The sequence below is a fragment of the Mauremys mutica genome, chromosome 4 (assembly GCF_020497125.1).
Source record: "Mauremys mutica isolate MM-2020 ecotype Southern chromosome 4, ASM2049712v1, whole genome shotgun sequence".
NCBI lineage: Eukaryota > Metazoa > Chordata > Testudines > Geoemydidae > Mauremys > Mauremys mutica.
The window spans coordinates 96,899,728-96,926,855 of record NC_059075.1 but is presented as its reverse complement, the minus strand read 5'-3'; the positions used below and the strand labels follow the sequence as shown (position 1 = coordinate 96,926,855).

Sequence of the window (27,128 nt, the reverse complement as noted above, 5' to 3'; positions counted from 1 at the left end):
TGGGATTTTCTCCTGAGCAGAGAAATCTGATAGGAGGCCAGAAGAGAGACAGAGCAGCTGCAGGGGATGGAGCAGGCTCTGGTGGTGAAGAACCTTGATAATAGGATGAGCTCTGAACTTCCAGGGAGAGAGTCTTAGGAGAAGTTCATTTGAGGAACAGATGGATGAAGGTCAAGTCTGAGGCGGGTGGAAGTGGGTTTATGTTTGCACTTTCAGTTTGGCATTTTGTTAGGGGATTCTATGGCACAGCTTGCAAGTCCTGGCCCTGAAAGAAGGGTGAACGTAGTAGACTGTGAGAGAGGCCTACTTGACAGTCTGTGATAGGAAGTCCAGGGAAACAGCACTAAGAATATTGATGGGACAGACCTTAGCTGCTGGTTATAGGCTCCCTGAACTGGAATCCAGTATCGAGGGTGGGCGTGGGTCCTGCTACAAGCCACTGGGTAAGTGGCAAGAATGACCAAAAACCCTCAGCAAAGGGGTGTGAAGATCACAGGGCCCAGAGTAGAGGCCAAAGACTCTTTGTAAGACCTTTGGACTACTATTTGTTGGGTTTTGTTACCTTGGAAGGGGTGGGACTAAAGTGTGACCTGTCCAGAAGGCTGAGTTGCGTGAACAAAGATTACCACCAGCCTGGAGTTACCATTGATAAGGAGCACTAGAATAGAAAGCGCTACTATGCCACACCAAGTCACAAGACGACATGGCAGCAGTGAGTCTACTTTTCCACAACATGCTTATGGTGCTTTTCTGACTCAGGGCTTGTGTGTCTATGGACTGTAGGGCCAGATTCAAAGCACTCTGAAGTCACTGGGAGTCTTCTCAATTGACTGCAATGGGCTTTGCATCAAGCCCATTTAGAGAAGGATGTATTAAAGTTTTCGAAGAAGTCTTGTCTAATAGAGCACTGGACTGGGACTCCAAGCACCTGGGTTCTATTGTGCAGATCTGCTGGGTGACCTTGAACAAGTCACTTGCCTCCTCTGTGCCTCTATTTCCCCATAAGTAAGCACTACATAAGAGCTAGGCATTAGTTATTATTTTATTATCATCCCTTACATCTGTCTACAATGGAGAATTTTATCATTCTCATCAGCACTTCCCTGCTTCTGGTGCTCCAGGGGGAATTTATTTGGTGAAATTCCTTATTGTATATGTGGCCTTTGAATAATGTATACCACTATTGCCTGATCTCCATTCTTGTCTATGTTCATGAGTGGGTTGCATAGTCTCAGAAGAGAGATGTAGCAGCAATGTCAGATGTATATTTTTAGGAATATGGATTGCAGCAGGCTCACTGAACTGTCAAACATGTTATATTCAAATAGGATTTAAATTACACTCTGTTGAAGATTTAAAACTGACATAGTCTAGAATTAAAACAAATTACAAGCATAATGCCTCTTGTTGCAAGGCTCAATAAATGTTCATTTGTTTGCTTGCTTAGAACAGTTGGAAGCTTTTGCTATTTTAAGCTGGAAATGAAACAATGATTCGTGACGGGAGGTTACAGTAATTGTTTTAATTGATGTTATTGTGCTATTTTGGCTTATTATTTGACCAGGTAATACTTGGAAATGGGTTTTAAGCTTAATTAACCTGCTCTGTTAACAAATAAATGACTTGAGCAATATAAATTATTTTGATTTATATAGCTTTCAAAGCCAGCCCCACTGATAGTGTATGCAACAAGATTCAGCCCTTTGCCATTTGAAATAATTAAGGGTGGAATTTTCAAAAGCACTCAGTATTGGCCTAAATCTGCTCCCACTGAAGCCAAAGTAAGTTTTACAATGGACTTCAATCAGAACAGAGTTAGGCCAACATCCAGTGCTGTTGAAAATCCCATTATATGTTACAAAGCCTCTGAATAATGGAGAGTATATAGAAATTGGTGACATTCTCTTTCTGCCTACCTGGCATTAGTATGCACTGAACAAAGGTTGCTGGTGGGTTTCAAGTTGACTGGCTGGCAAGTCAAGACACAGAGTTAAAGGACATTTTAAAATGGGAGACATGGGACAGTATTAAGGCAAGTGGAAAATTTAATCTCTGCAGCAGCCAAGTGATTCTGGCACCAAAACTGGCAGGATTCACAGTAGGGAAATCAGGGAGTGAGCTGTGGCTTGTTGGCAGGTCTGCTGAGTGCACAAAGGCACATTTCCTCTGGAAGAATAGAGCCCAGTGTGGCTGCATGGAGTGCACAGGCCAAGAGCTGAAACTGCTACTAACTATACTTGCATTATGGTAGGAGGCTGAGAGGAAAGGAGACGGGGTGAAAGTAACTTAAAGGACTTACCAGTACTCTGGGGCCTCAACCAGAAGGGGAGTGACCTAAACTGGAAAAGGCGGGGCCTTTAGGGCCCTGGGCCCTTTAAATCTGGCTGCGGTAGTGGCAGCAAGGAGCCCTGGGCCCTTTAAATCATCGCCAGAGCTACCAGCTGCAGAGGCGACTGAATCATAGAATTCAAGATCAGAAGGGACCATTATGATCATCTAGTCTGACCTCCTGCAAGATGCAGGCCACATAAGCCGATCCACCCACTCCTTTAGCAAGCGACCCCTGCCCCATGCTTCGGAGGAAGGCGAAAAACCTCCAGGGCCACAGCCAATCTACCCTGGAGGAAAATTCCTTCCCGACCCCAAATATGGCGGTCAGCTGAACCCCGAGCATGCGGGCAAGACTCTCCAGCCATACCCTCTGGAAGCCCCAGAGCTCGGGGGCCATTTAAAGGGCTGGTGCTCCGGCTGGCACTACCGCAGCAGAGCCCTGGGCCCTTTAAATCGCTGCCTGAGCCCCGCTGCTGGAGCCCTGGGGTAGCAGTGGCAACCAAGAGCTCTGGCAGTGATTTAAAGGGCCAGGGGCTCCTGGCCGCTGCTACCGCAGCAGAGCCCCAAGCCTTTTAAATCGCCGCCCGAGTCCCGCTGCTGGAGCCCCCGGGGTAGCAGCAGTGGCTGTGGTCTCTGGTGGTGATTTGAAGGTCCCGGGGCTCCCGGCCGCCACTACTGCAGTGGAGCCCCAGGCCCTTTAAATTGCCGATGGAGCCCCAGGGCTCCCGGCCACCTCCGCTACCCAGGGGCTCCAGCAGTGGGGCTCTGGTGGCAATTTAAAGGGCCCAGGGCTCCAGCCGCTGCTGGGAGCCCCAGGCCTTTTAAATCGTTGCCTGGAGAAGCCGGTCCAGTACAGCATACTGGCTCTTGCCAGTACACTGTACTGGACCATACCGGCTTACTTTCACCTCTGAAGGGAGATTTTCTAATCCCCAATCCCACAGGCTGACTCTTAAAGTCAAAGAAAAACCCAACCATTTTATTCATGCTGTATATTTATAACGTAGAAATATTATGTCGAAGACTTCTTCAGCTTTCTTAGTTTTTTACATTCAGAAATACCAGGTTGTCTCTTCCCTTCCTTTGCTGGAGATCCTTGGTGAGATGTTCAGAATACCTGAATGATGACATTATATGGAGATGTAGTCTGAGTTGCAACTCTGCCCCCCATTCCCCCTCCGTCCCCCCCAGAGAGGGAAAAGGATGCTGGTTCTTAGACTGGCATCACTATTATATAAAAAATCTTCCACGGATCTGCAGCATAGAGGAAAATGAACACCCAATACACTGAATTTTTGTTAATGTTTATGAGATTTTCTTTATGCATAACAAAAGAAAAGAGGAAAACCAATGTGTTAGTTTTTTACTTCATTGTTCACCTTTAACTTCTTAAAGTTGCTAGGAACTGTGGAGCAATGCAATTCCCTTTATGCCAGCCGCAGTAGCCTAAGAGCGAAGGCTTTATTTACACAATAAAACTTAATTTTTATTTTTATTTTTTGAAAAATCAGAGCTTTCACAACAGCTTGTGTTGGAGTCAAGCCGTGATCAGTACAAAATCAGCTGCCAAGTTCCATGCATCTCTGAAGACTTGTCATGAATAGCCTGCTGTCTGGCAAACCAAGCCTGTGCTATTGTTATCCTTTAAATTTAGATACAAAGTTGTGTTTCATTGAAACAGTAAAGTCAATGAAATGAAAAAAAAATATTTTTTTAATTCCTATTAGAGATGGGCCCAAACCTTGGATTCAGAAACACACAAAATATGGGAAGAAATTGATTTGGAATACAAATATGAATTTCATGACTGATTCATATAAAAGGCCAAATCAACACCCCAAACCCTCTGTACTTTAGGAGTTATATAGAGATATAATTATGAATCTGTTTCCGTGTACTTCAACTTTAAACCTTTTATTGTCTGCTGAGTATGGCAGCCATTTTGTGTTCAATTCAGTACAGATTGTTACAACGGTGACACAAACCCACTGCATGATTTCTTATAGGGATTGAGGAGGAGAGACACTTTGGGCTTGTGTTTGGGAACATAAACTCCCATCCAGGACTATAAAAAGAAAAGAAAGATGTAAGACATTTGAAAATGTATCTTTACTTTACTGTTCCTGGTGATTTAAATTACACAAGAAGTGACTTCTTAACAATTGAATGAACTCCAGAAAAATACTCACTGATCCTTGTAATGAGGTATGAAAAGAGATCTGAGGGACTCAAGTGACAAAGCAGCTTAAAAGAGAGTTTTACAGAAACCTTACTTTGACTGTCTTCAAAACTCAGGAACATGGAGCTGTGGAAAGTAACTTACTTTTAATCATCTATTTCTTTTCCTGTTGTAGCTAAGGCACTGGGCTGAGACTCAGGAGATCTGGCTTCAATTCCTGGCTGTGTTGACATCCTGTTTGACCTTGGGCAAGTCCCTTACTCTTCCTGTCTCAGTTCCCCATCTGTAAAATAGGGATAACACTTCATTTGTCTGTTTGGGCTGTAAGCTTTTCAGAGCATGGACTGTCTCTTACAACATGTAGGTACAGTGCTTAGCAGAGTGATGCCCCAATCTTAGCTGGTGCCTCTGGGCATTACTATAGTATAAATAAGTGGCTGTATTTTCATTGCTTGCAAAAGCCCATGTGGGGGGAGTCATAGTGCAGGCTTCCCTGGAGTGCCCCCTTGTGGTCAGGCACAGCACCATGGATAAGCTCTGCCCTGATTTTTTCCCTCAGGTTGGGTATATGACAATCAGACCCCATCCACCCATTACTTGTAAAAACAAAGGAATTATCTTTATTTTCTTTTAGCACTCCTGCAGGATTTCTAGAGATATCAGGCAGCTGATTTTTCACCAGAACCTGTGCAACTGGCTACCGCTTCCTTGTCATGCTCCAACTTTTACCTGCTTGACAAACCACTGAGAAGGTGAGGGAGAATTTGTCTTTAGAATGTTCCATAGGGAAATCTTGATTTTTCTGCTGGAGGAAAATTGAAATATTTTATTTTGTTGAATGGATGTGAAATGTTTCGGTTTTGAATCAGTTCAATAAAACACTAAACTGTATTTCATGTCAGTATATCACTTTATGGGAGTTTAGTTCAGGCCCCCATGCTCTCCTATGGCTGAGCCCCCTGAATTTTGAATTTTCCTCTGATCCAGCTCTGAGGGGTGCAGCTTGGGAGTCATCTGACTTTGGGTGGATCATGGGAGATGCAGTCCAGCCAGGGAGCCTGGTTCACTGGTGGGAATGAGGGCACCAGGCTCCTGAAATTCAACTCCCATAAGGCAATGTGTCACAATGGAAGAATGCAGTTTAATGTTGAACTGGCTCAAATTGAAGCATTCCTGGTCAGTTCAAAAAGAAACATTTCAATCTTGGTATGGCAAAATGTTGCATTTTGATTGAAAATGTCAGGATAAAATGTTTCAACATTTCCAAACAGAATTTTTTGGGGGGATTTTCATTCTGCAATGTTGGAACTACCTGTGGGCTGGTAAGTCCAAATTTCACTCATCTTTAAATACTTAATGCAAGCAGATGTGTAAGCAAGGGTTTCAAAAATGACTAGTGATTCTGGTTAACTTAATTTTTAGGTGACTGGCTTGAAACACCATATGGGCCTGACTTTCAGAAAGTTCTGAACCCCCATGCCCTGAAAATCAGAACCACTCAAAATCACTAATCACTTTTGAAAACTTCAGTCATAGAGATTGACATCCCACATTACTTTAAGGCCAGAAGGGACCATCATGATCACTGACCTCCTGCACATTGCAGGCCACAGAACCTCACCCAGCCACTAGAATCATGATTTCCCATGGATGTGACTCCCAGTGGCAGAGGATGAGAATTTGTCACATTACCACTGTGGCTGCAAGGAAGTCTGTCACCAACTTTTAAAAACATCTTATTTTTTTAATTTAAGAGGCACTTTCACCCTATAGCAAACTTGAAGGAAAAGGGGGGTGGGGGCAGGCCGGGGAGAAGATAATTCTTACGAGGAAAAAATGGAGTTGGCCAGTCTTTTTTTTTTTTTTTTTAATTGGATGGCCTTTTCTACTGAAGGTATTTGAGGGAGAAATCTCTTATCAACATAGCACAGTTCATTCTTCAGTCCTGAAACTTAATTTTTTGTTAAAAGCATGCCTTGAAGACCTAATCCATCAAAAGCTACATTCTAAAGGAAGGGTAGAATGCATGTGCCCACAAAACTACTTTAATCTCTTTTTTTCAAGTATTTGTAGGGGCAAATCAGTAACGATGTATTTGCCTAGGTAATGACACGCATGACACGGTGTACAAATTTGGGTGTTGTGGTTGCCTGTGTCTGCTCCCACAGGGTCTAAGCACCTTTGAGAAGTATATTAACTGATGTGGCATAGTGCCATCTTGTGGACTGTGCAGCTATCTAACAGGAAGTACAAGGGTGCTGGAACATTTTGTATAGTGGGGCTGTTGAGAGCCATTGAACCAAACTGCATATGATGGAAACCACTTCAGGCCAGAGGGTACTGCTGCGCCCCCAGCACCCCTAGTTCCAGCACCTATGAGGAGGTAAGCTCAAGAGACATGGAGACTGACAGTTTAGGCGCATTCTGATTAAGACATTGAATTTGGTCTCATCCACGAAGCTGCTAATGCAGTTAAATAAAGGTCTTTTAGTGAAACCTGAGACACTCTGCTTCATCAAGAATGCTACAAGTGACATGACTAGAATCTGTCACTTTACCACTTTTTTTTTGTGAAAGGCAAGTTAGAACTACACATCTTGGTACCTTGGACAGTTCAGCTTACATGGTTGCATGAATGGCTAATAAAAGATCAATATTTTTAAACACTCCCCATCCACTGCTTTACTTATTTTTAAGTAACATGAATTTTATTTGCTGGCAAGCTTGTTTTGTTGGTTTATTTAAGGTTTAACTCACACCCCAGTGACTAACTCTTTATCGACAAGTATAGTATATAAAAGCCCCCCCAATCTCATCTGCCTCTCTCTGACCCCTAACCCGCTTTTTGCATGAATTCTGCCTCCCTAATTCACTAATAGTCCCATTGAAACCAGCGTGGACAACCATGGAGGAAGGTACTACTGAACACAAGTAAGATGGCAGAGATGGGGACTAAATTACCCATGGAGTGGTTAACAGAAGGGGCTTTTTTCCTTAATCCAGAGGTTCTATACACAGTCTAATCTACAGAAGGGCAACACATTTAGGAAGGAACAGTGGAAGTTTTGAAAAATCTATGAACACCCTGTGATGCAGGCACTGTGGAAGACAGCTGTAAAATTTCCTCATGAGTCCCAGTGTAGGAGGAATGCTGGTGGCAGGGCTGGGCATGGCATTGCTGTCAGCAAAGCTGTTATACTCAAGTATCCACCCAAAATCAGAAGCCATCTTAATCCCCACGACCTCTGGGTTGGATTTTTTGTGTGCGTTGCAATTCTTTATGGTATAGCACAGAATCCCATCCTAGATATAATAAAGTGTGTGTCTGTTTGTTTTTCTAAAGGAATTCTTATGAGAGAACTCCCACATGTATCAGACTGAGACATGAACAAATTTATTTATCTCATGATTCCTAGAATTTGAATATCCTTTTCAGATGGGATATTTTGGGCATCTTAGATTTTTACCCCGTAATGTCTTTCATTGGTGATCCAGGTCCTGTATTTCAGAGATACACAGCAGGAAATAAACTATTTGAGAGAAAAAACTTCATGCTTAACCAAGCGTATAGTGTTTTTAAGCCTGTGGTGAACTTTGGTAGATTTCTCTGTTCAATCCAATAGGCGGGCACCATTTCATGGCTTTTTCAATGTCAAGTATGGAAAAAGGCCTTCAGTTAAGTGATTTACCTCTCCTAAGGGTTGCATGATAAAATATCTAGTACAAAAAATTAAATACTTTGGGGCATAATAAAAATCTAGAACTTCAGCTGTTAAAAGCTTCAGTGCAGTTAAAACAAATTTACTGCTTATGATAGGACACATAAGTCTATTATAATGCCAGTTGCTTGGAATGATGTTTTTCCCCCTTCATTTAAAAGCACCCAGTATTAGTGTGACAAGTGAAGATCTATTAAAATGTGATTGATGCCATAATTTTTTAATACAAGTGAGAATTTGAGTATCTAGTTTCTGCACCATCGATACTATGAACAAAATTGCATAAAACAACATGCCCGTTGCACATTGTCCATCCACTTCTGGAAAGTTGCAAAAGTGTATAATGTACATTATAAATCAACCTATGGACCGATTCTGAACATATTATAATAATTAGAGGGAAAATAATCTAATATATAGACTTAATATAAAATCCCAAATGTTAATGCTTGATCCATAAATAATTAAAGATTACAAGTAGATGTCAATAATAATAAAATGGCCAGGGACTTACCTCACCACTATTTGAGAGCTGGAAATATGTATCATGAAATTTGTATAATACCTTCAGTCATCAGATATGTTTCTCCTTCTGTACTGCGTAGAGAAAAACTAACCTCCCTTTTCTTACTTGGTCTTTTTCTACATTATAATATTGGCAGAGGTACTTTTAGATTGGGCAGTAGGAGTAATGCAGGTTGCCATGTTATTCAGGATTGGTCCCAAAGTGAGGAGACTACAGTACCTTAATATCCACTGTTTTCATTCATTAAAACTAATGTAGGAATCTTATTAAACACTTACAGAAACATTCTAGGTATGAGTCTCCATAAGAAGGCAATTTATATACTTCAGCTGAGTTTGAACTTCAATTTCCTGTAGCCTTAAAAATCAAATTCTACCCTTGGAAAAGCCTGAAAAACTGTCTCCTGTTGGACTACCTTCTGACCTTAATTAGGTTAGTGCAGTCTCTATGAAATCACAGGCACTGCATTGATGTGACTGAGAGCGAAATTGGATCCGTTAACTTGAACAGAAGTTACAAGGCCTTCTCCAAGGACAGCATTTGGCCTATTGTCTGCAACTATGAGAGTGAGAGAGGAACTGGCTAAAGAAAACCAATTGGCTCTAGAATCTTATTTATACTTTGGGCCAGATTCTGGCACCCTTACTCATACTGAGTAGTACCGTACTTGACAAGTAGTCATGTGGAGTAAGATACTACTCAATATAAGATTGGCAGAATCTGTCCCTCAATCTGTTCTTTGAGTTAGAATTCCATAGGCTCTGGAAAAAACCCTGAAAACCTTAGGCTAAATGTTCTGGTGATTCCATAATCTGGAGCTGCAATATTTTAAATCTCCTGGGGATTCCATAGTATTTAGGTGTGTACAATGCCTAAGGAAACTGAAACCAATCATACTGCCTTAACCTTCTTTACTGGTATTTTAAAATTTCATATCAGGCACATAAGCAGAGACTAAGCTTTCCAGGACATCACTTACAGTTTTAAAAACAGTAGCACTGCAGTCCCCAAATACAATCCCATAAACATGCAATTGATATTTCCTGGTCTTGTTTGTTATGGTGTGAAATGTAAATATGAATCCCCAGATCCAGTTAGCCAAAGGGCACGCTTGGCAACTGCATGACCCAGATATCTTCCGAGCTTCATTTTCCAAGTGTAGCATCTGCATTTTGGCTGCTTAGTGAAAAATAGTAGCATTTTCTGTTGCCTAATTTTTAATTGAACTGTTGTCTGGAGGCTTATAATTATCATCAGCTGATGTTTTGCTTGTGGGGCATATACAGTCACAGATTGTTATGTTAAGAAGGGATAAAACTCTACATTATTTTGAACATTTTACAATGATAAAATGCATAATATCAATATAAAATGTAATATTCAGCAGAAGGATTTTCCTGTTTTGGTCAAAACATATAAAGGGATAGCACAACTTGATGCCAACTATATATTTTAAATGGCCTTTGGCAACAATGATGAAGATTCTACTGGTGTGCAATGTACTGAAACTGACTGGTATCATGGCATGAGCACTGCTGATAGCCTGGATGGCATTTATGAGCCCCTAAACGCTGAGATTATAATACATGGATCCTTAGATTAATTTGATCCATTGCTTAAATCCACATCCTGCAACTTTAATATCTTTCTTGCCAGGCTGTAGTAGCCAGACACAATTGGGAAAAATTTCTCCCTTGATATATATGTAAACAAATAACAGTGGTTACCGTTGGCATGGATTACTTGCTCTGGCAAACCTAGCAATTTAAAGCTGTGTAGCATGCTAGCTCTTTACAAGCAGGTCTCTCATGTGGCTATGCAAAAAGTGCCTGGGTTTTGACTGTAGTTTGTTTTTGCTTTGTTTTTTTTTAAACAAACGCATTGATTGTGTAAACAGTAATTTTCCAAAGTCTGACACGTCTTGTACCTTTGTAGTTCATCAGAATTTACTATGAATAGCTCTGATATTACTATGTGAATTGAAGCCACTGAAGTGTGCATTGCGTTTCATGTAGCCTGAGCAGGTAATTAAGGAAACATGCGAATCTTCCTGTATCTTGCAGAAAACTCAGTGTTTTTGTTCTTAAATAACAGTAGGTAGTTTCAGAAAAGCAAATTCTTCTAATTCTAGGAAATTTGAGATATTGTTATTCATCAACTCATTTGATCCGCTTTCAGCTCACATTACTCACTTTTACTAAATAAAAGACATTTTGGACGTTCTTGTTAAGAAAAATACCATTCTCATATATCCTTGATGTTATCGACATGTTAAAAATCCATACAACTGATATAAAAGCTCATTTTCTATTTTTAACGCTGGCTAAACAAACCAGTTATGATGGCATGGAGGAATACAATGGAACCACACAGCCTGCATGGTTTAACATGATCACAATAAACCTGGTCATGGAGCAAGTCTGAGCAAAGGCAACACAGAATTCAGAGCAGTGCAAAAGAAATGGCGAAGCAACAGTTAACTATTTCACACTAAAGACATAAAATCACCCCAATCCTATACTCTGAACCCAGGTGATTTTTACATATACTGCACCATGTAGGTTTAAATCTGGTAATAAAAATGAAATTGTGTTAATGCATATTTTGGTAAATTTAAATTTAAAAAAAGCTTGGAAGAAAAAAAAAGTCAGATCAAATGCTGGAAGAGTGAACTGAAAATTTTTCTTTTCAGTGTAGATTCATCATCTTGTTTAAAGCCAGATGTGACTTGCTACGTGCCTGCACAGGCAAGTAAGGGTTTTCTTGATCTTCTTGTGTGTGTGAGTGATATATGTAGATATAAAAACAGAAAACTATTATTTACATGGAGATATTAGAGCTATAACAACAACAATATCCGATCGCATAGCGATATAAAACTATTTAGTCCTGGACCCGAGCATTCAAAAGCTAAAACCAGACAACTCTGTAGAATTGTTAGCTTGATAATCAGTAGAGGAGCACAGAGTTGTACAAAATATGGAGACCATCAGCTTCAGTTAACAGACTGAGCTGCCAAGGAACCTTTAAATTTTCAGAAAGGGGGAGGGGAAATGGGTGGATAAGAATAGGGACAAAAGTGTATGGCTCACATCCACCTCTGACAGAAAATCTCTGAGCCTGATAATGAACTTTACTGTTTCTAGGACACTGAGACAGAATGAAATTGTTGCAGAAGTTTTGAGCAGAGAAAAGACCAAAAGCTTTTTAACCAACTTCAGAAAACTGGATAGGCTATAATAACACCAGAATCCACTGCCTCTTATAACCCCCAAATGCAATACCTTTCTAACTGAGACTTTAAATCTGTAGATTTTAGAAAATTCCTCTGCAGTGACCCTTATAGAGAGAAAAGTCAGACCTATAGTACCCTTATAAAACAGAAATATTGAAGGAGGATTTACCCTATGGCAGTTTGATTTAAAACTGCAATATCCAGTGAGAGAGAATATAGAAATTAGAGACGGAAAAGACCTACTGGGTCATCTGCTCTGTCCTCTAAATATAGATCAAATAATGGACGTTATTAGACAGTGCTGCAGAGCACCGTGTTCTGTGTCATATGCAGATCTTGTTGGCACCATGAGTTTAGTTTCCTAGGATGTTCTGGTGGCACAAAGCAGCTATGGAAAAAATTCCCTCTATTCCTGCATGGAAATGGTTGGTCCATCTACCAAGCAAATTTTATAAGCCAGGCCCTAATATTTCTTGTTAAATGAATTTGTATAATCAGGATTTCAGGCTTGATGAATTTCCAGATTTGTAGATTTACTATTAAAAGGTCTTTTTTGATTTTGAGCATTTTTAAAATGTTCTTAATTTGTTTTAAAATAAAATGGAAGGAAATTACTAAAGTAATTTTGAACTGAAAAACAACATTTTGTTTCAAAAATATCAAAACAGAACATGTTGACTACCTCAGAATTTTTTGGGGGGAGGGGGCAGCTTAACATCAACAACTCCGTATAACTAAGGGTATGACTACACTACCCACTGGATCAGCAGGTAGTGATCGATCTATCAGGGATGAATTTATCGCCTCTAGTGTAGACGTGGATAAATCGATCCCCGATCACTCTGCCATCGACTCCAGAACTCCACCATGGTGAGAGGCGGAAGCAGAGTCAACAGGGGAGCAGTGGCCGTTGATCCTGCGCCATGAGGACGTGAAGTAAGTGATTCTAAGTCGATCTAAGATACATTGACTTCAGCTACGCTATTCTCGTAGCCGAAGTTGCGTATCTTAGATCGATCCCCACCCCCAGTGTAGACCAGGCATGAGACAAATGCTTTGTTGTCACTGAATCTGCCTTTTTTGCACTTCAGCTGAAATATTTCACCCAGCTCTGCCAGGCACTAACCAATGTTCAGTTATCACAGGCACAGATCATTCTAAACTGTCTTGTCTGATTTAAGGTAGTATTAATAGTACATTTGTAGCGCTTGGATAATTGCTCAAATTGCTGTGCTCAAAGGATAATTTTACTTTGCTAATTCATTCGTTTATTTGTGCTCCTACAGGCATTATTTTATAGCACTCAAAAGTATGCTAGATGCTTCATAGATTTATCTAAGATTAAATCTTGATGATTCAATAACCCTAACTCCCATGGCACGTGAGAGATTAAACAATCAAGCTGTATAAGCATAAAGTACAAACACTGTACATGACCAGTAGAGATTAGGGGAAAAACTGGAATGTTTTCTGTAAGAAATCATGCACCATTTCATTCTGGACACCTTTGCACACCCCAAATGGTACTTTCCTAAAAAACTTGGTGAAATGGCTGCTTTTTGCTTCAAAAACATCACCCTTCATATTTCAAAGCTATCTTTTGCTCAGAATGTGCTTGATTTCACTCAGAAATAGATGTATTTTAAGTGGGAAAAGGGGCAGTTTTGGAGTAGAAATTGAACAATGAATCCATTTTTGAGTTCACGATAACATGTAAGAACTAGACTGCCAATGTGAACATTACTCAGCTGTAATAGCCAGTCTGCGACACAATGGAAAGCCACCTCTAAAGAGGTAAGTGGTAAAATTCATCTTCTTTTGTACAGTTTGTTACAGACCTTCTGTACAATTAGAATTTGAACTTGTGCACTGTTTTATAGGATCCTGTTCTGTGAGTACCATAATGTACCTGAGCTCATTTCCGTTGACAAGCACCTGCACAAAGACCACACGATAGTATAAAAATATCAATGTATATATGGTTTGTGATGTAATATGGATGTATACACTTACAGATATATAGAAGAAAAAGATGATTGGTTTATAATTCTGTTTGACTTTTCAGTACATAAAAAAGAACCAAAGGAAGACTGATTGGTCTAATACCATCAAAACCATATGCTTGCCTTCACTTTTTGGTACTCACAAAAGGGTTAATCGGCTGTTAGAAGTTTCAATGTAACTGTATCACTCTCTCAGGTTACGTCCAGCCAGTTGAGGAGTTCTGCTTCCATCTTTGGCTGAGTGTGTTGTCACCAGTGGTTGAGCCAGCTTTTGCAACCAGTGGGGGCAATGGGTCATTGCCAGAGAACAAGCCCACCCACACTCACCCAAGAGCAGTGGGTCCTGCCCCTAAGGTTAGGCCCAGCTCCCGCCTCCGAGTGTTGCAACCTGGTGCATGGGGTTGCAGCACCATTCAGGCTTGGCTCAGCCCCCGCATCCCTCCATCATGAGTCAATGGCTTTGCAACATGGCCCACATGATCCAGTGCCCAGAGCAGGGAGCTGGGCTGAGTTCTGCTCTGCAGGACAGGAGCTGCCACTGCTAGGTGAGTGTGGGGCGGGCTCATTCTCCAGCCCTGTGTGAAAAGTCACATCATACACCTCCTTTTGTCAATGGTATCATATGCTTGAAAAGGCCCCACACATACACTTAAAGACCCGGAAGAGGGGAGCAGTCCCCCTCCTTCCCATTAGCTCCACCACTCAGTAGCCCTGGGACAGTTATATGGGTGGAGATCTGGAGTTAACCAGAAGATTCCAGCTCCTTCATTTATGTTATTGAATTTATTGCCTGATAAACAGAACTGTTTCTAATTTGCCTCTGGACGCTCTAGTTCCAAACACAACAATGATGGATTATACTGGTCTTCCAACATGTTAGACTAAATGAGCTAAATACACAGAGCATGGCTAGAAGATGACTGATTACAAAACCCCCCCAATGTGAAGGACTAATATCCAGGAATCAGTGTGTGTATGTGGGGGGAGGTATTCAGAAGAGAAATTATTGACCTTCAGAAGTAAAACCAAAATCTAATGGCAAAGTAGTTTGTCTTTCATTGGGGTATACAGTGAAACTCTGCGTGACAGACACTCACAAACACATACACACACGCACACTCCTGGTGCTCTGGTGGAAGAGGAACACATTTTCGTAATCTGATTAGAATGAGTGATTTGAAACTGTAAAATGTTAATTATATTTTACATGATGTTGTAGTAATGTTGGAAGAGTCAGAAAAATATCACAAATAAATCCATGTGATAGGGACTCAAACCTGAATGAAGGAACTGATTAAAATTTTCAGAATAATTATACAGAGAATTACAGCTATTTATTCTGGACATAAAGCCCTGGAAATGACAAGGGTCACTATGAGAGGGAATTCTGTTGCTAAGTAATTAACTTCAAGGTAGCCTATAGAGTTTAATATATCCTCTTTTATTAGAAATGAAAAAATGTTGATTAATGAATATACTTAATAGATAGCAAACAAAGGTGTCAAGGCATCTACGTTATCTCAAAGGCTGGATGAAATATTTAATGTAGATCTTGAAATCCATTGTGAAATGAAAATCTTCAAGATGAACCCAGCCATAAGGAACCAAATGCCTGCAGAGGCTTAGAAATACACAGGCAAGTGCTCCCAGCTCATAAATGATGAAGGAATCAAAGAATAATATACAGGTACTGACAGAGAGATTAAAGATTTCTATAGCTGGTGTATAAGACTGGTGGTGAAACCAGCTAAAACTGTCAGGAAACGGATGACTCGGGCAACCTCGTATTGATTAAATAATCTGGTTAATAAAATAGGAATTACCATACTGAATCAGACTAGCAGTCCACCTAGTCCACTATCCTGTCTCTGAGAGTGGAGGAGAGCAGCAGATACTTTAGAAGAAGGTGCAAGAAATCCCCCAGCAGGCGGTTACAGAATAACCTGTCCACAGGGAATGTTTTTTACCTAATCTCTATTGGTTAGAGGATGTATTATTATTCTATCCCTTCAAAAACTGTTATCTTTTTTTTTTTAAAACAACTACTTACTTTTATAACTCTGAGTATCTAATTTATAATGAGTTTTCATGAAGACCAGAAACTTCAAAATGGCCTTTGCAAAGAAGAGATATGGCAGTGTCAAAAGAAACTGTTTCTCTGAACAGCAGAAGACAGTTTCATTGCTTGTTCCAAGTCTCTTTCACCTAGTACTCTACCCACCCCCATCCCTGTTCCAAAAAACCTCCCTGTAGGCTTTTCTCAAGGCCTCACTCCCAGTGCTTGCTTGGGCTATGTCCTTGGCTTTCTCTTCCTTCTGTATCCATTTCTGTGATGCTTCTTGCTGCCCTACTAAAACAATACCCAGTGAAACTCTTGTGCCCATATGTGTCTTTGTTTTGGGCCGTGACATGTGACTGCCTTTTGGGTGGAGGATCCTATTGTTTGAACGACCTTGTTCCATAAAGGAGCGTAGTGGCTTCTTACAACTATCTTAAATGAAGGGAGGCAGTTACATCCAAGTCGTACCAAAACAATTCCTTGTCAGCAACTGAGTTACCCCATATGAAGCTGTGGTGGTCATAGAAGTGACCTGTGAATACCACAGGGAGCTGGAAATCGAAATAGGAGCATCAGAAAAAGAAACTTGCAGCTGCTTGTTCTGATGAGACATATACTTGGGTGAAAGGGACAAAGTTTTATTTTGTCTATTAATATTATGTAAAATGTATATTAAGAATAAATTGGAGTAAAAAAAGGGTTGCTTGAAATAGGGGAAAAAACTGTAATCAAGATTTTTGTACTTAATCCAAAGTCTACAAAAGTAAATGGAAAGACTCCCACTGACTTTAAAGGGCTTTGGATGAAATGTGATGACTTGGGAATCTGTTGTACAATTTATGAATTCTGCATGAGATTATGAGATCTAGGTAACTTTACCAGGCTGCAAACTCCATTCTGAATGTGCAACCTTTTTCCTTCTCTGTTGTCTGTTTGCCTCCACATAGAGCTGAAATTTCACAGGCTGGTGGCAAAAGAATAACAAAACAGGGCTGTTGAAGTTAAGTGCTCTTCCATTGAAAGGGAGTAGCTCTAAACAATTGCCTTCTATGATGAAATAATTGGCTCTGTGGATGGGGAAAGCGGTGGACATGATATACCTTGACTTTAGCAAAGCTTTTGATGCTGTCTCCCACAGTATTCTTGCCAGCATGTTAAAGTATGGGTTGGATGAATGGACAATAAGGTGAATAGAAAGCTGGCTCAACAGGTGTCATCAGATGCTACCGGTGTGGTACTCTGCTCTATTCAATGTTGATATCAGTCGGCTGCGTGTGTTCCCTCTGTGTGCTGCCCCAGCTCTGCGCAGATAGCTTACACAGGAGACCCCGAGAGAACCCCCAGTGACCACAGACCCTCGTAACGTACGAAGGCACCCGGACCAGGTTTATTGTCGAAGAGAAACACAGTCTCTAGCTCCCCGGATATCCAAGGTTCTGCTAGCTAGTACATATGTGCTCCCTGGCAATGGACCACCTCAGTCAGTGGCGGGACTTTCCACTGCCCCCTAGGCCAGACAAAGACATCCACTCAGGGGTGCATTCTTATACACAGGTACAAACAAGTTACACATCACTCCTGACGTACTGAGGTGCAACCCCTCTACATAGCAAGGTGCCGCCTCTTACCTTGTACATATTGGTTCGAACAAAACAACTCTATCCATCATATTACCCTTTTGCCCCTGTCCTTGTTATCTGTGTGGAATGTGCAAGTATTGGAGTGTTCTGGTATCTCTAGTGTCCAGTACCTTTTACGTATGTGTATTTTTGCAACATCAGCCCTTTCATGTGGACAAATTGGATGTGGACAAATTGGAGAGAGTCCAGCATAGGGCAATGAAAATGATTAAGGGTCTTGGGCACATGACTTATGAGGAGAAATTGAGGGAAATGGGCTTATTTAGTTTGCAGAAGAGAAGAGTGAGAGGGGGATTTGATAGTAGTCTTCAACTACCTGAAGGGGGGCGGGGTTTACAAAGAGGATGGAGCTCGGCTGTTTTCAGTGGTGGCACATGACAGAACAAGGAGTAATGGTCTCAAGTTGCAGTGGGGGAGGTCTAGGTTGGATATTAGGAAAAACTATTTCACTAGGAGGGTGGTGAAGCACTGGAATGTGTTACCTAGGGAGGTGGTAGAATCTCCATCCTTAGAGGTTTTTAAGGCTCAGCTTTACAAAGCCCTGGCTGGGATGATTTAGTTGGGGTTGGTCCTGCTTTGAGCAGGGGGTTGGACTGGATGACCTCCTGAGGTCTCTTCCAACCCTGATATTCTATGATTGGCTCCTACCCAGGGAAGAGCAGGTGAGAAGAGGAAACAAAATCACCTGGCTGGGTTTTTTGGTCACCCGGAGAGGCTGAGCAGGACGTCATCTGAGAAAGGGGGATAGAAGTTATAATAAGGGAGGAGCTTGTGTCTCCCTATCTGTGGCCATTTTTTCTCCAGTTGTGGAGGGAAGAGAGAATTAACCCAGTATGTAGGGGCTCCTGCTTGTCTTCTTCAACTCAGAGCCCTGAAGGATTCCCAAGGAAAGGGTGAGCCAGGGAGAGGCACTGCAGTTAGGATATTGGTTGTGTTCTATGGGATCTGTACTCTTGTGCTTCATATGATTTAAGCAAAAGAGCATTAGCAAAAGAATCTGTGCTGCTGTGTGTATGCTCACAGTTAACACTGCAACCTGTGAGTTAAACTGTAACTCAGAAGGCTTATCTCTTTGGGTGGGATTCTGGAAGACAAACAGATGATGTGTCTAGTATGAGGATGAAGAGTCACCTGGATGATGGATTCCAGAAGAGAGTGTTAGCCTTGCAGAGCTGTGCCCCGAGAGTGTGCCCTGGGGACCCCAAGACTGGGGCAGTGGCTGGGCTCTGTTCTGGCTCTGGAGGCTTAAAACATCCAAGGACCCAGAGGCTTGGCTTCCCCTCACAGCAGTCCAGTGGGTGGCCAGCAACAGAGCACCTGATGGGAGCTATCACGTGAGGGTTACAGCACTGTTACAGCAACAGATCTGACACTATCAGAATGAGGCAAGTGTCCATAAACGAAACCACCAGACTGCCAATGAAATGCACTCAAATTGAAAATGATCTTCTCATATTGGCACCCAAACCATCTTCCAGCATAGTACAGAATTAGATAGGCTTGTCATTGATTATAAAACTTGATTAAGAAAACAATTTTTAAGAAGTCTGAAGTCTATACTTTTGCTTAAGCATCCTGAAATGTAACAAATTAATGTGAAACCTGGTATAGCTATGGCTAAATATGTAAACATCTTAGGGGGAAAGCCCCAGTGAAGTATTATCTCTAGTAATAAGAAGTAGAAGTAAACAAACAATGGATTTTTCAGTTCACTGGGAATTCCAGAAAAGAAAAATACTTTGGGTTAAACTCTTTTTAATTTTTGGTGAATCAAAAAGGGGGGATTATTTGGAGTCAAACTCTTTTGTTTTGATTTAGAGCATTTTTAATGTATTCAGAAATTTCCTTTAATTTTTTTTAATTAAACAAGTTCATTTCTATGATGGAATATTTGGAGGATTTTTTTGACCAAAATAATTCAGCAAAATCTATATACATTTGCAAAATGTTCCAGTGTCAGAGAATCTTCATTATTTATCAAAAAATTTTGGTCAAAAATATTTTGCCAGCTCTAAGGAGTTTAAATGAGGAGTCATAGGATAAAATTAAGAAAGGAAAAAACTTAAATTTAAATATTAGGACTGGTCACTGACATCTATTAAGCTGTAAAATAGTATCTTTATGGAAGTAGTGGGGACTCCATTACTTTGGATTTTTAAAATTAGATGGAACAAAATACTAGGAAATAAACTGTAGAGAACAACTCTGCATTGGTAATGGGATGAACTAATGATGGACCTTTTCCATTTCTCACTTCTATGATTCTGTGATGAAAGCTTTAGTTTTCTGTGATATTGTAATGTAACGTCAGTCTTCACTACTCTTCATAAGTATAAAATAAATGGTCACTGTGTTTCTAATAGCCTCTCATAAATGAAAACAATCTTGCTGTAAAAAGCTGTCGATTAGTGTCCAGCCTAAGAGAGGCATATGTGGTTAATAATGAATCTTACCAATATTTTGTAAAAGAAAACATTGCTCCTTTTGAAAGTTTAAGGATACAAACCATAATCTTTTCAGAAGCTGTGAGTCTTTATCAGACGTTGAGATCATTTATCCTTATTACAGATGTAAAGACTACAGAACTACATCTATCAAGAGAGAACTCATTTTTTCCCTTCCTTTCTTGTGCATGCCTGGAAACAACTATATTTCATACCTTTGTATGAGGTAGCAAGATTACATGATGTGGCTTTTCAGTCAAGGTAGGGTATTTTGTTTATGCTTAAGGTTATGATTCTGTCACGGAGGTCACGGATTCCATGACTTTCAAGGACCTCCATGACTTCTTCTGGGGCAGGGCTGGAGCAGCTGTCAACCCTGGGACTGTTGGAGCAGCAACCACCAGAACAGCTGACTGGCAGCCAGTCCCGGAGCATTGGTCCCCGGCCTGCCAGAGCAGCAGCAGCTGTTGGATCAGCAGCAGTCAGCCCTTGCCACAAGAGCAGAGGTGGGGCTGGAGCAGCTGCAAGCCCCAGCAGCACTCTGTTTGTCCCCCCTCTCTCCCAGGATATTTTTAGTAAAAATCACAAGCTTCTGTGAATTTTTGTTTATTACCCACGATCTATCCGTGACTTTTACTAAAAATACCCACAACGAAATCTTAGCCTTACTTATTCTGTACTTGGAATATATGTGGGCCTGATTCATCTGTTACACTGTGTAAATTCAGAGTAATTTGATTGAATTCAGTGACTGACAGAATAATTTGGCCCATGATGCAGAAAGCTCCTTGGTTCTACACTGAAAGGAGCTATTTTTCTTTTCCTTTTTGAATACAGACTAAGGTCATGGTATTAATAAGGTTACTGTGTTTGGTATCATTAATCCAGCTGCATCATTGCTGTTAACTAGATATCATTCACACACACACACATGAGATAATACATTATTAGTTGGGCCCATTCATTAAGCATGCCAATTTGTTTATAATTAACTCAAGAAATTTATGGCTTTAGAAAAACAATTACAGTAGCTGAAATAAACACATTAGATAATGATCACAATGCCAAGTTTAATTGCTTCCAAGAAGAATTACTGGTATTAATACCACAATCATCACGTCATGTTTGACAGCATTATGTAAATATACCAATTATTAGTTTTCTGCTCTAACTTTGAAGTCTACTTTAAATATCAACTTACATACTTTTAATTTATTTTCAAAAATCTTGTCGCAAACCATTTCCTGGCTTCTACTCACAGGACTTTGCAGCATACCAAACACAAGTACAAAATAAAGACAATCTCTCTGATATTCCCACCACAGTCAAATTAAAGAGGAAATGCTTGAATTTATCTTGCTTAAGCACATTTTGACGTTATGCATATAGAGATGAGGTGGGGAATTATTCTTATGAAATAATTCATCCTATTAAATGTAGAAAGCTCAGAGAGTAGATCTTGGTTTAAAAAGTATGAAAATATGTGTATGAATATGAATCTATAGATTGGGCTATCTTGTAATTTGCTCATTAAACAAAAATGTCTTTGGGGGGTAGGGCTGTTTGTGATTTGTATGTGTGTTATCTCAAAGCTAGTATGTATGTGACCTTTTCTTGTTGCAATGTATGAAAATAGACATTTCAGAAAAGTGTCATGGTTTTACTTATACCTTATTTTTGCCAAATGAAAATACTTTCCCCATTAGTCTCAATTTACTAACTTGGCTCAGTTTTGTCATTTTCCCTACTTAGACAATTTAAAGCCACTCTTTGTCATCATTATTTTTATTCATCTTTTCCAAAGGCCACTACCCACATGATACTCAAGAATCTGGCACCATTTTAGATCTCAAGGTACTAAGAACTTTTAAACATTAGAGGGAAAAGAGCATTAATAAACAAAATGGCTACTGATGGCAAAAATATCCTGAATAGTAAAAGAAACAAATGAATAAATAAATAACCAGTATATAATTTATCAAGCATTCAGCTCCCTCTTTGGTCTATATAGATGTGAATTTCATGACACAGCAATGTTAAGGTGTATGCTGATATGCAACCTAGCTTAAAACTTACTTGTCTACTCTCTGAATTATGGGCACATGCCAATACAGCTTGTAAATTTTCATGTATTTAATTTCCCTTCACCTGATTTTTCTCAATGGCATTGTGTGATTTCAATGGGATATGCGAATGATAAGCACATTTGAAATCAGGCCAGAAGCACCAGAGCTGGGAGAGTCAGGAGGCCATGCCCACACACTTTTAAACAAGAGCATAGTTTGGGGGGCAGGGGCCGTGTTGCCCCTCCCCCCCCAAACTGCAAGCCTCAGGCAGGGCCGGTGCAACCATTTAGGCAACCTAGGCGGTCGCCTAGGGCACTAGGATTTGGGGGGCAGCATTTTCTTTGGCAGCGACCGCAGCAGCCAGATCTTTGGCCACCCCGGTTGCTGCTGGCATTTAGGCGGAGGGAGTTGGGGCAGGGGAGTGCGGGGAGGGCCGCCTGCAGCAAGTAAGGGGGGGTGGCACACAGGGGAACTCCCCGCCCCAGCTCACTCCTGCCCCGCCTCCTCCCCGAGCACGCCGTGGCTGCTTCACTTCTCCCACCTCCCAGGCTTGCGGCGCCAATCAGCTTAGCCGCCGCAAGCCTGGGAGGCGGGAGAAATGAAGCAGCGACGGCGTGCTCGGGGTGGAGGCGGAGCAGGGGTGAGCTGGGGCGCGGGGGGTGCCTCTGGGCGGAGAGTGGGGGGTAGGGAGCTACCACGGGAGGGGGTGCCTCAGGGCGGAGGGGGGAGCTGCCGTGGGGGGGGCACCTCAGGGTGGGGGCTCAGGAACGAGGGAGGGCGCAAGGTGGAAGTTTCACCTACGGCACGAAACATCCCTGCACCGGCCCTGGCCTCAGGCAAGCACAGAGTGGCACAGGCAAGGGCTGCGCTTAGGGGTGGGGGAGCTGATAAGGTGATCAACTCCCCCACTGCGAAGCACAGCCCTTGCTAGCGGTGCCAGCCTCTTTCCAGGGGTGGGGCTGAGATGGGCCTTTGCTCCTACTCGCCATCAGGCCCGGTTCCTCTTAGTGGCCCCACCCCTGCACCTCTTCCCCCCAAGGCTCCGCTCCCTGGCCAGGCAAGAAGCCAAGCCACCCAGGGAGCCTGGGCCACTGTGGGGATCCCCGAATCCTCCACCTGCCCTGGGTGGGGGGCTTGGGTGTCCAAGAGCAGCCCTCAGCCTGTGTCCCTGCCCATGAGGCACACCACCCAGGGAAGATGGAGGGTCTGGGGCTCCCCACAGCAGCCTGGGATCCCTGAGTGGCTCTTAACATGGCCCAGCTCCAACTTCCATCCTGGCTAGGGGACGGGGCTGTAGGGGGAAGAGGAGGAGCAGGTGGCAAGCCCACAAAGGGAGAAGGGACGGGGCATTGTGCCCCCTCCCTTCTACTGAGGTTCTGGCACTCCTGAATCTGACTACTTGAATACAAGACACATATGATTAATTAGCACAAACCTTTCCTCAAGCCCTATCTTAATGCTCTAATAACAATTTGGAGTTGTAAGAATTTACAAACCACGTATACTGAACAAATGACAGAACTTGCAAAAAAAATCTGGTTAATCATTTTCAAACATGAGTACCTAAAGTCAGGCACCTAAATCCATACTGGGTACCTAAATTAGTGACTTTTCAGGGTTGCTGAGCACCTGCAGCTCCCATTGAAGCAAATGGCACTCAGAACTTTTGAAAATCAAGCCACTTACTTGAGTGATTAAATATTAATTTAGGCAGAGATCCACAAAGGGACTTAGGTGTCATAATACTGAGGGTCATGGCACCTACATTTTAGGTGCCTAGAAAATCCAGGAACACTGTGATCCACAGGGTTAGGCTGTGAGTTAGGCTCCATGGCTCCCTATGAAGTGCATGGGGAGAGAGAGGCACCGTAGAAGGTGGTTCACAAAGCTTTTGGTCAGGGTGGCTTCCCCCCTTAGCTTGCCAACAGGAGCTGTTGAGAGTGCGGTGTCTTAAGTCCCACCCTCTCCCAAAGATAGGTGCCTTCTGCCGCCTGGACTTAAACACCTCTCTTTGCTAGCAATCTGTGAACCAGAGGATGATAGGCAGCCCTCTGCCTAACTCATGTTCAGGGCCCACTCAGCTAAGTATGCTCAGAGTACGCCTAGATCGACACAAAACAGCCAGTGGAGAGGAGGAGGCTTTCCCTTAAAACCTTTAGCCCCGTGGTTAAGGAGCTGTGGGAAACCTTTTGGTTCAAGTCCCCCTACTCCTGGTAGGGTTGCCAACTTTCTAATTCCAGAAAACTGAACAGCCTTGCCTTGCCCCCTTCCCTGAGGCCCTTCCCCTACCCTGCCACTTCCCTGAGGCCCCACCTCCCTCCATCGGTCACTTTTCCACCCTCCCCGCCATTGCTCACTCACTCACCCAAGCAGGCACCAGGAGAAGGCCAGGAGCTGCAACACTTTGAATGTGGGAAATGGAATGTGTGATTCAAATACCCTTCACTTCACCAGGGAGAGATTTTAAACACTATTGTAAAATGAATTCCCCCCGCTCCCCCTCCAAAAAAGAGAGTCCTGCTCACTCGTGATGAGCAAGACTAAAGACTCACAAGAACAAGCAGACCTCTGCAGGGCAGGGGTGGCTGTCGGCAGGTGATGCCAAAGGAGAACCTGCTATGCCACTCCCAATCAAATGTGGGGTGCTGGCTGGGAGTCACTCTCTTTGACAGGGCCTGATTCAGCAAAGTACTTAAACACCTACTGAGACTTAGGAGGTGCACAGGCAGATTACTGCATGGGGCCCCTGGCCAGAGACCCTGGCCAATTTAGGGCCCCCAGAAAAATCTCCCCCAGCCGTGCCCCAGGGGCTGGAGGAGCTCTCGCTCCCTGTGGTGGCCCCAGGGGGCCGGGGAGAAGACACAGAGCTTTTCCAGTCTCGGAGCTGCAGCTGGAAAGGAGTGAGTGGGGCTGTGGGGGAAGGGGCTGAATGGGGCAGGGCTGTGTGGAACAGGGGTGGGACTGTGGGGGAAAGGGCCAAACAGGATAGGGCTTTGGGCAGTGCTGCAGGTGGAAGGGGTGGAATGGGGGTGGGGCCTCGGTTCCCACTCTGAGAGACCCCCACTTGCTCCAGCCCAGGGCCCCAGTAAACCTTAATCCACCTCTGAGAAGGTGATTAGTGCTGCTGAAGTGGCATGCTGAATTAAAACCTAGCTGTCTAAGCTTAGGCACCCAGAATTGAAAATTCTGGACTGTACTTTTAACCAAATCATGTTACAAAAAGTCACATACAAACACATGTGCAGAATGGTAGGAGCGCCCTCTTCAGTGTATCAATATGGCATCGATGTTATGGGTCTGTAATGGGTTATATATCCACTGACACTAAAAGAGTTAACGAGCTAGCTAGCTCAATTAAGTCATCTGAAGCGTGGGCTGAGCCTAGTTAAAGATGAAGTCCAGCTCGGTGGTGATGGAGGGAAGCTGCATAGTGAGTATCAAAGGAGGAAGCCCATGCATAAAGGTGATTGTAGGATAATCCAGGATGAGCTCTGTAGTCCCCCTCTGGCTACTAGCAAGTGAAGGGAGGGAGGGTGGGCAGGCGAGCCTAGAGAGAGGCAGATGTATAGTAAGCCCAAGGAGGGACTGAGGGAAAATGCCTGGAGGAAGGCAGGCTATGATAGGAAGAAATCCAGAGAGGTAGTGAAGAGTTCAAGGGAGCAGACCTTAGCAGCTTGCCCCAGAATCCTTGGACTGCAACCCCGAGTAGAAGGAGGGCCTGCTTTTACTTGCGTCCACTGGGAAAAGGTAATGCAGAATACCCTGATGCCAGGGGGAAGGACTGTTGAATCTGGAGCCAAACCTTCAGGGAAAAAGTTCTGAGATTTGGTGGCTTGTATAAGAAAAGGAGGACAACACTGCAGAGTCCAGTAAGGTTCAGTAACTAAAAAAGCACACACAGCTATGTGGGAGACTAGCATTGGTAAATAAATGTTGAAACACTTTCTTTAAATTCATTTCTTCTGTACTCACAGGCAATTATTACCAATTATCTGGTTGAAAAGATCAAAGGCAGTTTTGTGAGGTTAAAAGATGCTTTTATAATTCTCTTTAGCCCTTGGTGAGTTTGTATTTTCTCAGTTCAAGGAGGAGAAGCTGCTATACACTGAAAAAGATGTAGCTCTTGTGACGTTGCACCCCATAATGCTTTATAGAAATATGCTTATGAGTGTAAATATGACATAACTGGAATCTATTTTATGCTAGATATGCCATGTAACATATCTTTGCAAAGATTATGATCTTTTGAATATATTCATCCTATTTGTATGCATGTATCATTTTTATATCTGGAATTATGAGCATTGGCTCTATGCTTGTATTTAAAGTGTTTGCTGTAGGAAGCGCATAAGGCAGATTTGGTCAACATGAAGTTATTCAAGTAATTGGGAGTACTTAACTAGCAATGGACTTTGGGAGACGCCAATCCACATATGAGCTTTCCTGGGAATGTTCAAACTAACATGTAAACAATGGCGTTGGACTGCAAAAAGCTGAATTATCCATAGACATATGACTTGCCCAGATGGCTACAAACTTCATCTTGTTGCTGTGATTTTCCACAGGAGAACAAAGGGATTTCCACCCACAAGAGAGAATATAAAAGGCCCTGGAAACCCCTCCGGTTTGTCTTCAGCTGGCTCAGAAGATAGCCTCTCCACCCCAAAGAGGTGCCTGAAATAAACTGGAACAAAGGACAGTAACTACGTTGGTATGAGTGATTGCTGGACCCAGACTAGGAAGGAGTCTAGTATGTGAAAGAAGCTTATTGGAACATCTCTGAGGGTGAGATTTACCTGTGTTTAGTTTCATACTGTATTAGGCTTAGACTTGTGTATTTTTGTTTTATTTTGCTTGGTAATTTACTTTGTCTGTTATTACTTGGAACCACTTAAATCCTACTTGTTATATTTAATAAAATCACTT

General features: G+C 42.3%; 1 long non-coding RNA gene across 2 annotated transcripts in view; it reads left to right on the top strand.

Moving 5' to 3' along the window:
* The window catches only part of LOC123370158, a 43,268-nt gene extending 16,446 nt beyond the window's left edge, over positions 1–26,822 (top strand). The window contains exons 3-7 of one of the 2 annotated variants that reach the window (XR_006579298.1): positions 5,145–5,262; positions 11,448–11,506; positions 12,801–12,926; positions 20,261–20,397; positions 26,768–26,822. This is a non-coding gene — a long non-coding RNA (uncharacterized LOC123370158). The remainder of the gene's footprint in view (positions 1–5,144; positions 5,263–11,447; positions 11,507–12,800; positions 12,927–20,260; positions 20,398–26,767) is intronic. The other variant, XR_006579299.1, reaches the window with a different exon arrangement.
* Positions 26,823–27,128: the final 306 nt, after the last annotated feature.